We start from the raw sequence: 13575 nt of genomic DNA on the forward strand, positions 1-13575 counted from the left end.
GGGCTTGTTCATGTATCTACTGTCAGCTGCTGGTCAGCTGGGTGGCTTTGCTGACCTTGACTAGGCTGGCTCACGCGTCTGGGCTGGCTGGCCTCTGGTTGACCTTGGCTGGTCTTGGCAGGGGTGACAGGGTGACTCGGCTCTGTTCCACATGGCTCTTATCCTCCAGGAGGCCAGCCCAGGCTGTCCTCATGGCGACTTGGCAGAGGGTAGAGCCCAACCACACACAAGCAAGCCTGTTTCAAGCTCCTGCTTGCCTCACATTTGCTAACACCCCATCAGCCAAAGCAAGTCACATGGTCCATCCCAGGGTGAGGGTGAAAGGGCTCTGAAGTCACGTGACAGGGCGTGGTTACAGGGAGGGCGAAGAGCAGGGCCTGTGGTTTGTAGTCCCTGCAAAAGGAGCAAATGCCTAAGTCTTTCTGCTCTGACTTCAAGGCGTTGATAATGTAGTCGGAAGCAGAGAATATTTACACAAAATCAATCAGAGAAAATTTCCGATGCAGCATGTCAAGATGTGAAAAGTAATACAATAAAGACTGTCTGGGTTATCCAGTGCTGCCGTAACAGAAATGCCACAAGTGGATGGCATCAACAAAAAGAAGTTTATTCTCTCACAGCCTAGGAGGCTAGAAGTCCAAATGCCAGGTGCCAGCTCCAGGGGAAGGCTTTCTCTCTCTGTGGGCTCTGGGGGAAGGTCCTTGTCACCAATCTCCCCCTGGTCTAGGAGCTCCTATGCATACCCTAGGACTCAGGAATTCCACTCCTAGGTATGCGTCCAGCAGGTAGGAGCACACATGTTCACCGGGGGACTTAGGCTAGGATGCTCACGGCGGAACAGGAGGAGGTAGAGACACAGGCACTGATGGGAATCTGATCATCTTTAGGACCAGTGGCCACTCCTCCCAGGGACTTCCCAAGCCCAGTTGGACCTGGGGCTATAGCACTGATTCTGGAGGCCCAGAGTCCCGAATTTCCAGGGCATCTGCTCCAAGATACAAGCGGGAACACTCAAGCCCCGGGGACAGCTCCCCTGTCCTGGGTGCTGCGTGTCTGCCTGTTGCAGCCCCAGGACCTTGCAGAGAAGTGAGGATTCTCTCTGTTCCTTTACATGTGCTGGCCTGGAAAGATTGGGTGGGCCCCGGAACATCCCTCCAGTGGCCTGAGATCCCTCACAGCTGATGATTCGACGTCAATTCACGGAACGTTTTACAACAGGCTTCTCCCTTCCTGGTGAGAAGCTCCCCAGAAACCACCACGGAAACAGACACCTGAGGGTCAGCCAGAAGAGACAGGCGTGGGCTTCTTGGAGCGCTCAGGGGCAACATCAATCTGGACACTTGGATGAAAGGCGCAGCTCTGCTCGCCAGCGGATTTGTAAACAACATTGCCAGATGGCATCTGTGGACGCCGAGTCCTACCGCTCTCCTGACACTTTATGGGGTGGAGGACAGGCCTGGGGAGCTGCACAGCTTCTTCAGGAGCCCTGCTGTCTTTCTTTCCGCTACAAATTCAGAAGCATCCTTTAATAAGACAAAGAGAAGCCCCAGACAAAAGGTCCTAGAAACAATAAGGAGAAGAAAGCCTTTGCATTTCCACTGCTCCCAGTTGGATGACACACCATTGGCGCCAGGGCAGGAGCCTAAGGGAGCAGCTGGCCCAGGGGCAACCTCCACACACCTGAGCACAGCTGCCCTGGGAATGTTCTCTGCAGGCCAGGGGCGGATGGCACTGAGCGGACCGTCGCCCTGCTTGCTTCATCGTTTGCTTTTCTTTCTGCCTCTCCTTTCCTCTTCTCCCTTCTTTTCTTCTTCCTCCTCTTCCTCTCTCTTTCTTCTCCTGTCCCGTAATTTCTTCTCCTTTATCAGTTCGTTAGGCCTCTTGGGAGACATCCTTCAAGCACTGCAGGTTGACTGTCTGGCATTTAAAGCAAAGCGCCTCCCTGCTTATGACAGTGTTCATCAAAGCGAAGAATTAAGTGTAGCGACAACGCTGGCATTTGTCTTTGGCTCATTATGTGCCAGGCACGGTTCTAAGCACTTTTCAAGCATTAGCTCCTTCGTTCTCCACAACGACCAGACATGGTAGGTGCTAATGTTGTCTTCACGTCACATGTGAGGCAGAGGGAAGAGAGGGACAGCTCCAGCATTCAGCTGAGAAGGTTTGAAGGAAAGAGACTGCATGCCTCCCTCTGGCTCTATGACTTGGTGGTGAAGTCCTCTTGGAAACTCTCGGGGTGCGGGGGCGGGTGGGGGGGCCTTGTAAGAAAGCCAATTTTCTTCAAGAAGGCTGGTGAAGGCTTGTGCTGTCATTATTTGCATATAAAAAGGAAGCCAACTCTTTCATTTTGTAGGATGGGCTGGTGAGGCAGCCAAAAACTATAGGAATCTACCTAGACCCAACTTGACCCTGTTATTCTACCTGGCATGACATGGCGTCTCAGGCACTCTCTCAGTTGGAATGACCTTGGCCACAAGTAACAGAAAGCCCAACCAAAAGTGGCTTCAATGATGTTTATCACCTCCCCTAACAAGGTATTCAGAGGTAGATGAGCTTCAGGACTGGTTTACTCAGCAGCTCAGTGGTGACACCAAAGACTCAAGTTCTTCCTCTCTCTCTGAGTCGTCATCTTCAGTGTCACCCCTCATGGTTTCAAGATGGCTGCCACAGCTCCAAGCCATATACAACATCCACACACAACATCAAGAGGTAGAAAGGGAACATCTCTTCCTTGCTCGGAACCCTTTCCCAGAAGCCCCCAGCAGATTTCTCCCCATGTCTGATTGGCCCACAACTGGGTCACATGTCCCTGCCTAAGCCGAAACAGGCAAAAGGGATGAGACGGCCATGTTTGCTTCAACCAATCAGGGTTTAGCCAAGTCTGGGTGGGGTTGGGATAGACATGAAAGAAAGGGACATGACTGCCAGGTTGAAAGCCAATGTTTTCTGCTGCAAGGATCTTCCATTATGACACATTCCTACCCGCCCTTCCCTTAAAACAGTCATCACACCAGCAAGTTCCATATTCAGCGAGAGGAGCTACCTGTTCTAAACACAAAACATGTGAAACTAATCTTTTCCCAATTCCTTTGGGCTCTTCTCCTTGACAGAGTTTTGCCTCGCCAGGCTGTATCTGATCAAGTGCCAATAATGATGAGGATAAAACAAATGTGGGCCCAAATTCCTGGCTCAATTCACTTCAGAGATAACCACGCACAGACTTTCTGGGAGTTTCTTAGTGGATTTAAGCTCAGCCAGTGTTTAGAGAAGATTGGTGTTACATATAAGCAATACGGGGTCAGACAAAGTTTAGCTGATTCAGCAGTGGGTCTGAAAGATAAAGGGAGCCAAAGAGAGTCAGAAAGGGAAACCGAGAGAGACAGAAGGTTAGACAGAGAAAAGGATAAGGTGAGAGGGAAAGAGAACTCACCCTTGTCTTCTTTGATTTCCTTCCCCATGCAATGCTACAGAAACACTGCTCCAAAGAAAGGAACATTTAAATTCTCAAGACATTGCACACTTCCTAACTTGTTGCCGTTGAGTTAGTTCCGACTCAAAGCGACCCTGTAGGAAACAGTACAACTGCCCCATAGGGTTTCCAAGGAGCAACTGGTGGGTTCAAACCGCTGACCTTTCAGTTAGCAGCTAAATGCTTAACCAGTGTGCCACCAGGACTCCTTGCAGATCTCATAGAATCCACAAATATTTTACAATATGATCCTGTGATCAGCCCTAAATGCTGACCACAAAACCACATCGTCAAATCTCACGGTTAGCCATGAATAGAACTCAGTATTTTCAGGTCCCACCAACCAAACCCCAGACCATTAAACGATAAGAAAAATAACCCCAAATCATGAGTTTCCGCCACGTGCCAAGCACTGGACTCGGTGTTTTATGTTCATTGCTTCGTTGAGTCTTCCCAAGGATGTTGGGAGGTGGGTGTTATTTTTATGTTTGTTTTTCAGATGCAGGTTAGCATCTTGGAGAGGATGCTGGGTGACTCTCCCAAGGCTGCCGAATTAGGAAGTGGCAGAGCCAGGAGCTGAGCCTGAGGCTGTCTGACAACGATTATTTTCTCGCTTTCAAGCTATACACACGCCAACCACCTCATAACCATTTCAAGGATCTTAATTCCTGGTGGTGGTAGTTGCCGTCGAGTCAGTTCTGACTCAGGGCGATCTCATGGACAATAGAACAAAACACTGCCCGGTCCTGCGCCATCTTCATGACTGTTGGTATGTCTGAGTCCATTGTTGCAGCCCCTGTCCATTTTGAGTGCCTTCCAAACTAGGAGGCCTATCTTCCAGCACTATATCAGACAATGCTCTACTGTGATGCATACAGTTCTCAGTGGCTAATTTTCAGATGTAGATTGCCAGGCCTGTCTTCCTAGTCTTAGTCTAGAAGCACCGCTAAAACCTGTCCACCACGAGTGACCCTGCTGGATTTGAAATAGCGGCAGCAGAGCTTCCGGTATCACAGCAACATTACAGGCTGACAGGCGGGTAGAAGATTTTATTAACATGGAAGGTGGTGGTAGGAAACAAGGTCCTCTGCGAGGTGGGTTAACAGCATTCTGATTACTATTTGGAGATCCTCAATAATCTGGTAAACGGTCACGTGTGGAAGTAATATGGAAAACTGGTGTGTGAAGACATTAGGGGAAGCAGAGTGGGGAACCTTTTCTTGGGGAGATAATGGCCCTGGTGACCCTTCAACTCAGGAGTCACTCACTCTGACATAATCATCACACTCTCATCCAAACACACCTGAAAGAGACCCAGCCACTCTTTCCCACAGGTGTGTGGGAGTGGACACCGAGGGCAGCTACTGCTATTAGTAACCCCTACAACAACGGACTCCAACACACCAACGCTCATGAAAACGGCACAGGACCAGGCAATGTTTCGTTCTGTTTTATGTGGGGTTGCCATGAGTCAGAGTCAACTCGACGGCAATTAACAACAACAAAGGGGCTGGGGTCTTCTAATAAAGTAACATCGCTATGTGTGGAGCAGCCCAATCACAGAACGTCATTTTCAGAAAGCAGCAGATATTCTCAAGGGCTGAGGTCGGCAGTAGAAGCAGATCAGGTGACAGCGAAGCGGCACCACTCAGAGGTAATGGCCGCTGATCGGAAAGGCTGTCCGCGACCTAGTGCCTCCTCCCTCTCTGGGACCGTCCCCAGCTGAGACCCTCCCACCATGGACCCATCACGTATCAAGTCATTCCAATTCAACAAACATATTCTTACTCTTACCCAGTATCATGGATTGAATTGTGTCCCCCCAAAATGTGTGTCAATTTGGCTGGGCCATGATTACCGATACCGTGTTGTTTTCCTCAATTTGTGATCTGATGTGTTGTAAATCCTACCTCTATGATGTTAGAGGCAGGTATGTTAATGAGGCAAGACTCAGTTTACAAGATTAGGTGGACGCTAATCTAAAAAACACAAAATAATAAATGTTGGAGAGGTTGTGGAGAGATTGGAACACTTACACACTGCTGGTGGGAATGTAAAATGGTACAACCACTTTGGAGATCGATTTGGCACTTCCTTAAAAAGCTAGAAAGAGAACTACCATACGATCCAGCCACCCCACTCCTTGGAATATATTCTAGAGAAATAAGAGCCATCACACAAATAGGTATATGCACACCCATGTTCATGGAAGTACTGTTCACAATAGCAAAAAGATGGAAACGACCTGGGTGCCCAACAACAGATGAACGGATAAACAAATACGGTGTACAGACAAAGTGGAATACCACACAACGATAAAGAACAATGATGAATCCTTGAAACATCTCACAACGTGGATGAATCTGGAGGGCATTACACTGAGTAAAATTCATCGCAAAAGGACAAATATTATATGAGACCACTATTTTAAGAACTCAAGAAAAAGTTTATACACAGAAGAACACATTCTTTGATGGTTACAGGGGTGGGGAGGGAGGGAAAGGGGAATTCACTAACTAGACAGCAGACAAGAATCATCTTACGTGAAGGGAAGGACAACATACAACACAGGCGAAGTCAGCACAAGTGGACTAAAGCAAAAGTTAAGAAATTTCCTGAACACAACCAAACACTTTGAGAAACAGAGTAGCTGGGGCTGGGGTCTGGGGACCATGGTTTCAGGGGACATCTAGGTCAACTGGCATAAAAAAAAGTTTATTAAGAAAATGTTTGCCTCCCACTTTGGTGAGTGGCATATGGGGTCTTAAAAGCTTGTGAGCAGCCAACTACGATGCATCAATTAGTCCCAACCCACCCGGAGCAAAGGAGAATGGAGACCACCAAAGACACAAGGAAAATATTAGCCCAAGAGACAAAAGGGCCACATAAACCAGAGACTCCATTAGCTTGAGACCAGAAGAACTAGAGGGTTCCCAGCTACCACCCATGACCACCCTGACAGGGAACACACAGAGAGTCCCAGACGGAGGAGGAGAAAAGCACAGAGCAGAACTCAAATTCATGTAAAAAGACCAGACTTAATGGTTTCAGACGGGAGGAACCCCGAAGCCATGGCCCTCAGACACTTTGTTAACCCAGAACTGAAACCATTCCCAATGCCCACTCTTCAGACAAAGATTAGGACTATACAACAGAAATTAACACTCGTGAAGAATGTGGTTCTTAGTTCAATCAGATACATGAGACCAAATGGGCGGCTCCCGTCTGGAGTCAGGATGAGAAGGCAGGAAGGAGCAGAAGCTGGTTGGAGGGACAAGGGAAACTCAGGGTAGAAAGGGGAAGCGTGCTGTCACATTACAGAGATTGCAACTAGTGTCACATAACAATATGTGTATAAATTTTTGTATGAGAAATTAACTTGAGCTGTAAACTTTCACCTAAAGCAATATTAAAATAACAAAACAAAACAGCAAGGTGTCATGTGAATAGCATAACTCTCATTTGTTTTAAAAACAAAAACTTATATGTCCACATGTATAAACATACAGTCAGGTATAGAAGGACACACTAAATTACTAATATTGGTTGCCTTGAAGAGGAGGACTAAGGGTTAGGAGTCAGGGGAAGTATTAACATTTTCCCTGTATTTCTAGGTTATTTGAACTGTTGCAATGAGCAACCTGTTTCTATGCTACCTGGCCTATTGTAAAGAGTAAAAAATTTTTTTGCCATTTTTAAAGAATCTCATAAAGCTTGGAGAACATACTTGCTTCCCCGTCTCCAACAGCTGTGTCAGGAAAACATTTATTGGGTCTTTAATAAGGCGGGCCAAACTACAGCTTCCCCCCAGCTCTGAAAGAGTTTCTTTCTCCAGAAACATGGTGGTATTTCCACTGGCTCAGTTATGCAGTTAAACTGGATAACAAGCATAAGACCAATTATTAATCCAAAGTCTGGCAGCTCGTAAATAACAGACCTGAATTTAATCCCACAAAGAATTTTATATGTAAAGGGAAGTATGGGGAGAAATGTGTTCACCCTACACTCACCACACCAACCCTGAAGGTGTTGAATGTGGTTTTGACTCATGGAATGGGGGAGTTCTGGTAGGGGACAGGTGGTATAGGATGGAGCAGAAAGGGTAAAGGAGGATAAGATCTAAGAGGAGGTGAGGGGAGCTGATGACTAGAAACCACTTATGACCCCTGAGAGGAGAGAATGAGCAAACTGCAGAGCATCTGAGAAGGGAAGGAAGGCAAAGACTCACTGGAAGGAGAACCAACTGAAAAGCCTATAACTAACAAAAAGTTTCAGTAGGGTAGCTGGATATAAGATCAATATACAAACACCAGTAGCCTTCCTTTACTGCAGTAACAACCAATTAGAAAATATCAGAGGCAAAAATATCCATCCACACTGACAACACAAAAACAAAAAGTGCTGCGGCATAAAGTCAACAAGAAACGCCCAAAACCTATGAGGAAGATTAAAAAACTTAATTGGAGGATGTGAATAGGCCTGAACAAATGGAAAGACTTACCTCGTTCTTTAGATGAGAAGGCTCAATTTTGTAAGGATGTTGATTCACCTCCACTTCAATCCAGAACTTCAATGCAATTCCAAGAAAACTCCTAAAAAGATTTTTAATATAACTTGAAAAGCTAATTCAAAATTCCTCTAAAATGAAAAGCCATTAAACGTTTACAAGAATAGCAATGAGATGTTAAAATATACTCCAAAGCTGCAACAATTAAAATGGTATGGTATAATACATATATATAAACCTTGGTGGCACATGGCTGCTAACCAAAGAGTCGGCAGTTCGAATCTGCCAGGCGCTCCTTGGAAACTCTATGGGGGTAGTTCTATCCTGTTCTATAGGGTCGCTATGAGTCGGAATTGACTCGACAGCACTGGGTTTGGTTTTTTGGTTTTTATAATACATATAAGCACATTGGTTGGTTCTTTGCCATTCCCACCATCTAAACCCCTCTTCCCACTCCCAAACAGTACTCTTTCTCAGTCAAGGGGTTTGTGTGGGGTTAAGCCCATCATCAACTTTCCGGTGGGATCTGATTGGCTTATGCCAGTTAGCATGCTGCATTTCCCTAACCACAGCGGCTGGTTCAAAGCAGGCCAAAGGGGACAACGAGACTCAATTCCGGAACGTTTGTTGATACAGATTCTCTCTTTTCCCCGCTGGATATGACCAAGGAAGAATGTAGCCTTGGAAACTCCTGGCTTTGGACCAAGATGGTGTTAACACTAAGGAAGCAGAGCCCATAAATACAGAGAGAGAATGTAGGTCTTTTGATAGCATCTGAACTGCCAGATCTTGCCTTGCCTAAAGCCTGTGGCTCTGGATTTCTCGGTTATGAATCCATAAATTCCTTTTACCGTTTAAATCAGTTTCAACTCAGTTTTCAGCTGTTTACAACTAAAAGTATCCTTCCCACTATAGTACAGATTAGACACACAGGTACAAGGAACAGCATAGGATATCCAGAAAGGGATACGTATGAGTGTGTGTGTGTGCATATAACAAACAAAAACATATACATATGAAACAAAAATTCTTACAACTGGACCAATAAGCAACATCATGATTAAGGGAGAAAATATTGAGGTTGTTAAGATTTCATTTTAGTTTGATCTACAATCAACGCCCACGGAAGCAGCAGCCAAAAAATCAAACGACACATTGTATTGGGCAAATCTGCTGCAAAAGATCTCTTTAAAGTGTTGAGAAGCAAAGATGTCACTTCAAAGACTAAGGAGCAAGCCATGATATTTTCAATTACTTCATATGCATGCAAAAGCTGGACTACTATGAATAAGGAAGACGAGAGAAAAATTGATGTTTTTTGAATTACGGTGTTGGCGAAGGATATAGAATAAACCATGGACTGCCAGAAGAGCGAATAAGTCCAACTTGGAAGAAGTACAGCCAGAGTGCTCCTTGGAAGTGAGGATGGGGAGACTTCATCTCATGTACTTTGGACATGTTATCAGGAGGGACCAGTCCCTGGAGAAGGACATCATGCTTGCTAAGATAGAGGGTCAGCGAAAAACAAGAAGACCCTCAACAAGATGGAATGACACGATGGCTGGAACAATGGGCTTAAACATAGCAATGATTGTGAGGATGGCACAGGACTGGACAATGTTTTATTCTGTCGTACACAGGGTTGCTACGAGTTGGAACCGACTAGACGGCACCTAACAACAACAACAAGAATATACATACATACACACACACACATACATACATCTATATATGAATTTCAGAGGTGAAAAGATGGACTATTTAATACATAGTATGAAGAAAATAAAATTAGGTAAATAATATAAAACAAAATCTGTATCTACTATACCTCTTACCATACACAAATGTAAATTTCAAACACATTTAAAGTGTTAAACATTAAAAAGTATTAAAATAATACAAAAAAACCGTTGCTGTCACGTCGATTCCAACTCATAGCTACCCTGTAGGACAGAGTAGAACTGCCCTGTAGCATTTCCAAGGAGCAGCTGGTGGATTTGAACTGCCAACCTTTTTGGTTAGCAGCCATAGCTCTTAACCACTGTGCCACCAGGGCTCCATTAAAATAATACAGGTATTAAAATAAAGGAGGTTTTTTTTTTTTTTTTCACTAGTCTTGGAAATGGGACAAGACTTCTTAAACAAAACAGAAAACCCAGAAGTCATAAAAGAGAAGAAATGGCCACTAAAAATGTAAAATATTTACATGAGAAAAGATACAAAGTGCAAATTACAGAGGTCCCTCCTCACAACGTATCCAAAATATTTGAGATGAAATCTTGCCACTCTCACCTCTAAGGAGCATTCTGGCTGTACTTCTTCCAAGACCGATTTGTTCGTTCTTCTGGCAGTCCACGGTATATTCAATATTCTTCGCCAACAGCATAATTGAAAGGTATCAACTCTTCTTTGGTCTTCCTTATTCATCGTCAAGGTTTCACATGGATATGAGCCGATTGAAAATACCATGGCTTGGGTCAGGCACATCTCAGTCCTCCCTCTTAATCATTACTGTGCTCCAAACAGTGAGCATGGGGCACGACACACAGTAGGTGCTCAATAAAAATTGAATTAATTAATTAATTGATGAACAGAAACAGTGTAGTGTAGAATGTGACATATAATTCAAGCCAGATAATAAGATACCAACCACTTGCCATCAGGTTAACTCTGACTCGTGGTGACCCCGTGTGGTCAGAGCAGAACTGTGCTGCACAAGGTTTTCAATAGCTGGTTTTTCAGAAGCAGATTGCCAGGCCTTTCTGAGCACTTCAGGGTGGACTCGAACCTCCAACCTTTTAGTTATCAGCTGAGTGTGTTAACTGCTTGTTCTCCCCAGGGACTCCTGATGGCAAGATAATTTTCCTAATTTACTCCGAGACACCAGTTGGTCTCCCCTCTTGAGGAGAACCCTGCTCTGTAGCTCAGAATTCTCCTTCCCCACCTGTAACTTGAAAAGCAAGGGCAGATTTACAATCTTCCAGGTTACATACCACATCAAGTGCCCGTGGGGAATCCTGGGCCTTGAAGCTGACCTCGCCAGGGATAATTTTTATGATAAAAGCCATGAATTTTAGCACTAGGCACAAGGTACCTCCCGCTAAGTGGATTTAATTCTAGGCAAAACGTAGAACCTAAAACTAGACCAAAGTATCTAAGGCAGTCGGGAGACAAACTTCACGCTGCAGTGTGGGTGGGTGTTTCTGCAAGAGTGGCCCTGAGCCACCTGCATCAGAAGCACTTCGGGGACTTCCGAAACGCAGATTCCTGGGCCTCGCTCCAGGGCAGCAGAATGAGAATCTCTGTGAATGGGAAATCAGCGTTTTTAACAAGCTTCCAGGCAGTACTTAGGCAGAAGAAGGTTTGGGAACCACAGGGTTAGGGCAGCATTTTCAAACTGTGGGTCATGACAAATTAGTGGGTTATGAAATCGATTTAGAAGGTCTGGGTCAGCACTTTTTTTTTTTAAACGGGAAATGGAATGGCATGACACAGAACACAATAGAATGCAACAGAACACATCAGAGTGTATTACAGCTATACAGGTGACCACTGTTTTATGGAACTGGATATTCATTGGCATTCAACATCACAACTATGTTGTCGTCGTCGTTGTGTGCTGTCAAGTCTATTCTGACTCAAAGTGACCCCATGGGACAGAGCAGAACTGCCCCATAGGGCTTTGTAGGCTATAAAGTTTATGGGAGCGTATCTCCAGGTCTTTTCTCCCGAGGAGCCACTGGGTGGGTTCAAACCACCAACCTTTTGGTTAGCAGCCGAGTGCTTAGCCATTGCACCACCAGGGCTCCTTCACGGTGTCTAAGAAACCTGTAAATCAAAGGAGGGATGGGGGAGGGGTGCAAGCCTGAAAGACCTCTTATTTAAAACGTCTTTTCTGCAAGCAAAGATCTGTGTTTCATTACATCTTCAAAGTTCTGTTTATGCATTTCAACTCGGCTCTTCTTTGCATGGTGCAGAGCAGATTAGAGTCCTCAGCGCACACTCCTTAGAGGGCTCTGGGGCTAAAAGGAAAATTAACCAACAGTGCGTGCATATTTTTCCTTGCGGTGAAATATCTCTTTGGTTGCCAAGCTGCGCTCCCTTTCTGGGCCACCGCTCTGTGGAAACAGGGCCACGTCAGGCCTCCTGGCTGCCCAGACCTAAAGGGCTAACAATGAGGGGAGGAGTTGTAGCCACCCCAGGAGATCTGACCGGACACTGGGAGGACGGGGCAAACCCACGCGAGCTTTTCAGTCACATGCGTCTTGAAGTTCACAGTATCCCTACCACAGAAGCCACGCGTGGTCACCCACGTTCATACATCTCTCCCCAAATGCACAACACGACTCACGAGAAACAGGGAATTAAGTTCTCTTCCAGGTTGTCTGCTTGGCCCAATGGAATATGCTGATGCAAACCAACAGGGTAACACCACAGGCTTCTCTGAAGGCAGCTAACTCCAAGCGTCAGGCTGGAAAGGAGATAGAGGCCCACAGTCCCACGTACACAGACCCAGAATCCAAAGATGTTCTCGTGACTGATTTGGCAGCAAAACCTGACCTAAACTGACATGAGATTAGTGTGACAATCCTGATGACTTACCGCAGAAGCTAAAGTTTTATTACAGAGTTCTTCTCCAAACTCTGAGGTGGGGGGAGCGGAGTTCTGTAATATATGTATTTTCAAAATTACGAGAAAAATTCCGAATCCCTAAAGGAGCCCTCACGTACTTTGGACATATTACCAGGAGGGACCAGTCCCTGGAGAAGGGCATCATGCATGGTAAAGTAGAGGTTCAGGGAAAGAGAGGAAGACCCTCAGTGAGATGGACTGACACAGTGGCTGCAACGATAGGGTCAAACAACAATTGTGCGGATGGCGCAGGACTGGGCAGTGTTTTGTTCTGTTGTACACGGGTTCGCCATGAGTTGAAACTGACTCAATGGCACCTAATAAGACCAACAACAAAGGAGCCCTGGTGGTACAACGGTTAAGCGCTTGGCTGCTAGCTAAAAGGTTGGCAGTTTAAATCCACCTAGCGGCTCCTCAGGAGAAAGACCTGGCAATCTGCTTCCGTAAAGATTAAACCAAAAAAACTTGTTACCATCAAGTCAATTCCAACTCATGATGACCCTACAGGACACAGTGGAGCTGCCCACAGGCTTCTGAAGGCTGTAATCTTTACAGAAGCAGACTGCCACATCTTTCTCCCTCACAGCAAACTGTCATCCTTTTGGTTAGCACCCAAGTACTCAACCACTGCACCACCAAGATAGCCCTACGGGGAAGTTCTACTCTGTCACATGGGGGGTCCTATAAGTGAAAAATGGACTCAACAGCAGGCAACAACAAAAACACACCCGGTTTTGGACAGCACAGAGTTTCGTGACTTTGATTTTGTACTAGGCTTGCGTTTCTTACTACATCTTTGTTTTCTTTCCTGGTTTTGATCATTGTGCTATGTGTAGGTAAGACTTCAACGTTAGGGGGAGCTGGATGAAGGATATGTAGGAACTCTCTGTGCTAACTTTGCAACTTTTCTGTAAATCTAAAATTATTTCAAAATAAAAGATTAAAAAAAGAAGAAGAATTATGCTAC

General features: G+C 45.5%; 1 protein-coding gene across 2 annotated transcripts in view; it reads right to left on the bottom strand.

Annotated features, from left to right (window-relative positions):
• The window catches only part of RFLNA (refilin A), a 148847-nt gene extending 140786 nt beyond the window's left edge, over window positions 1-8061 (bottom strand). For both annotated transcript variants that reach the window (XM_049866167.1, XM_049866166.1), the window contains exon 1: window positions 7971-8061. The gene's annotated coding sequence lies outside the window, so the exon portion shown is untranslated. The remainder of the gene's footprint in view (window positions 1-7970) is intronic.
• Window positions 8062-13575: the final 5514 nt, after the last annotated feature.

The sequence above is a fragment of the Elephas maximus genome, chromosome 22 (genome assembly GCF_024166365.1).
Source record: "Elephas maximus indicus isolate mEleMax1 chromosome 22, mEleMax1 primary haplotype, whole genome shotgun sequence".
Lineage (NCBI taxonomy): Eukaryota > Metazoa > Chordata > Mammalia > Proboscidea > Elephantidae > Elephas > Elephas maximus.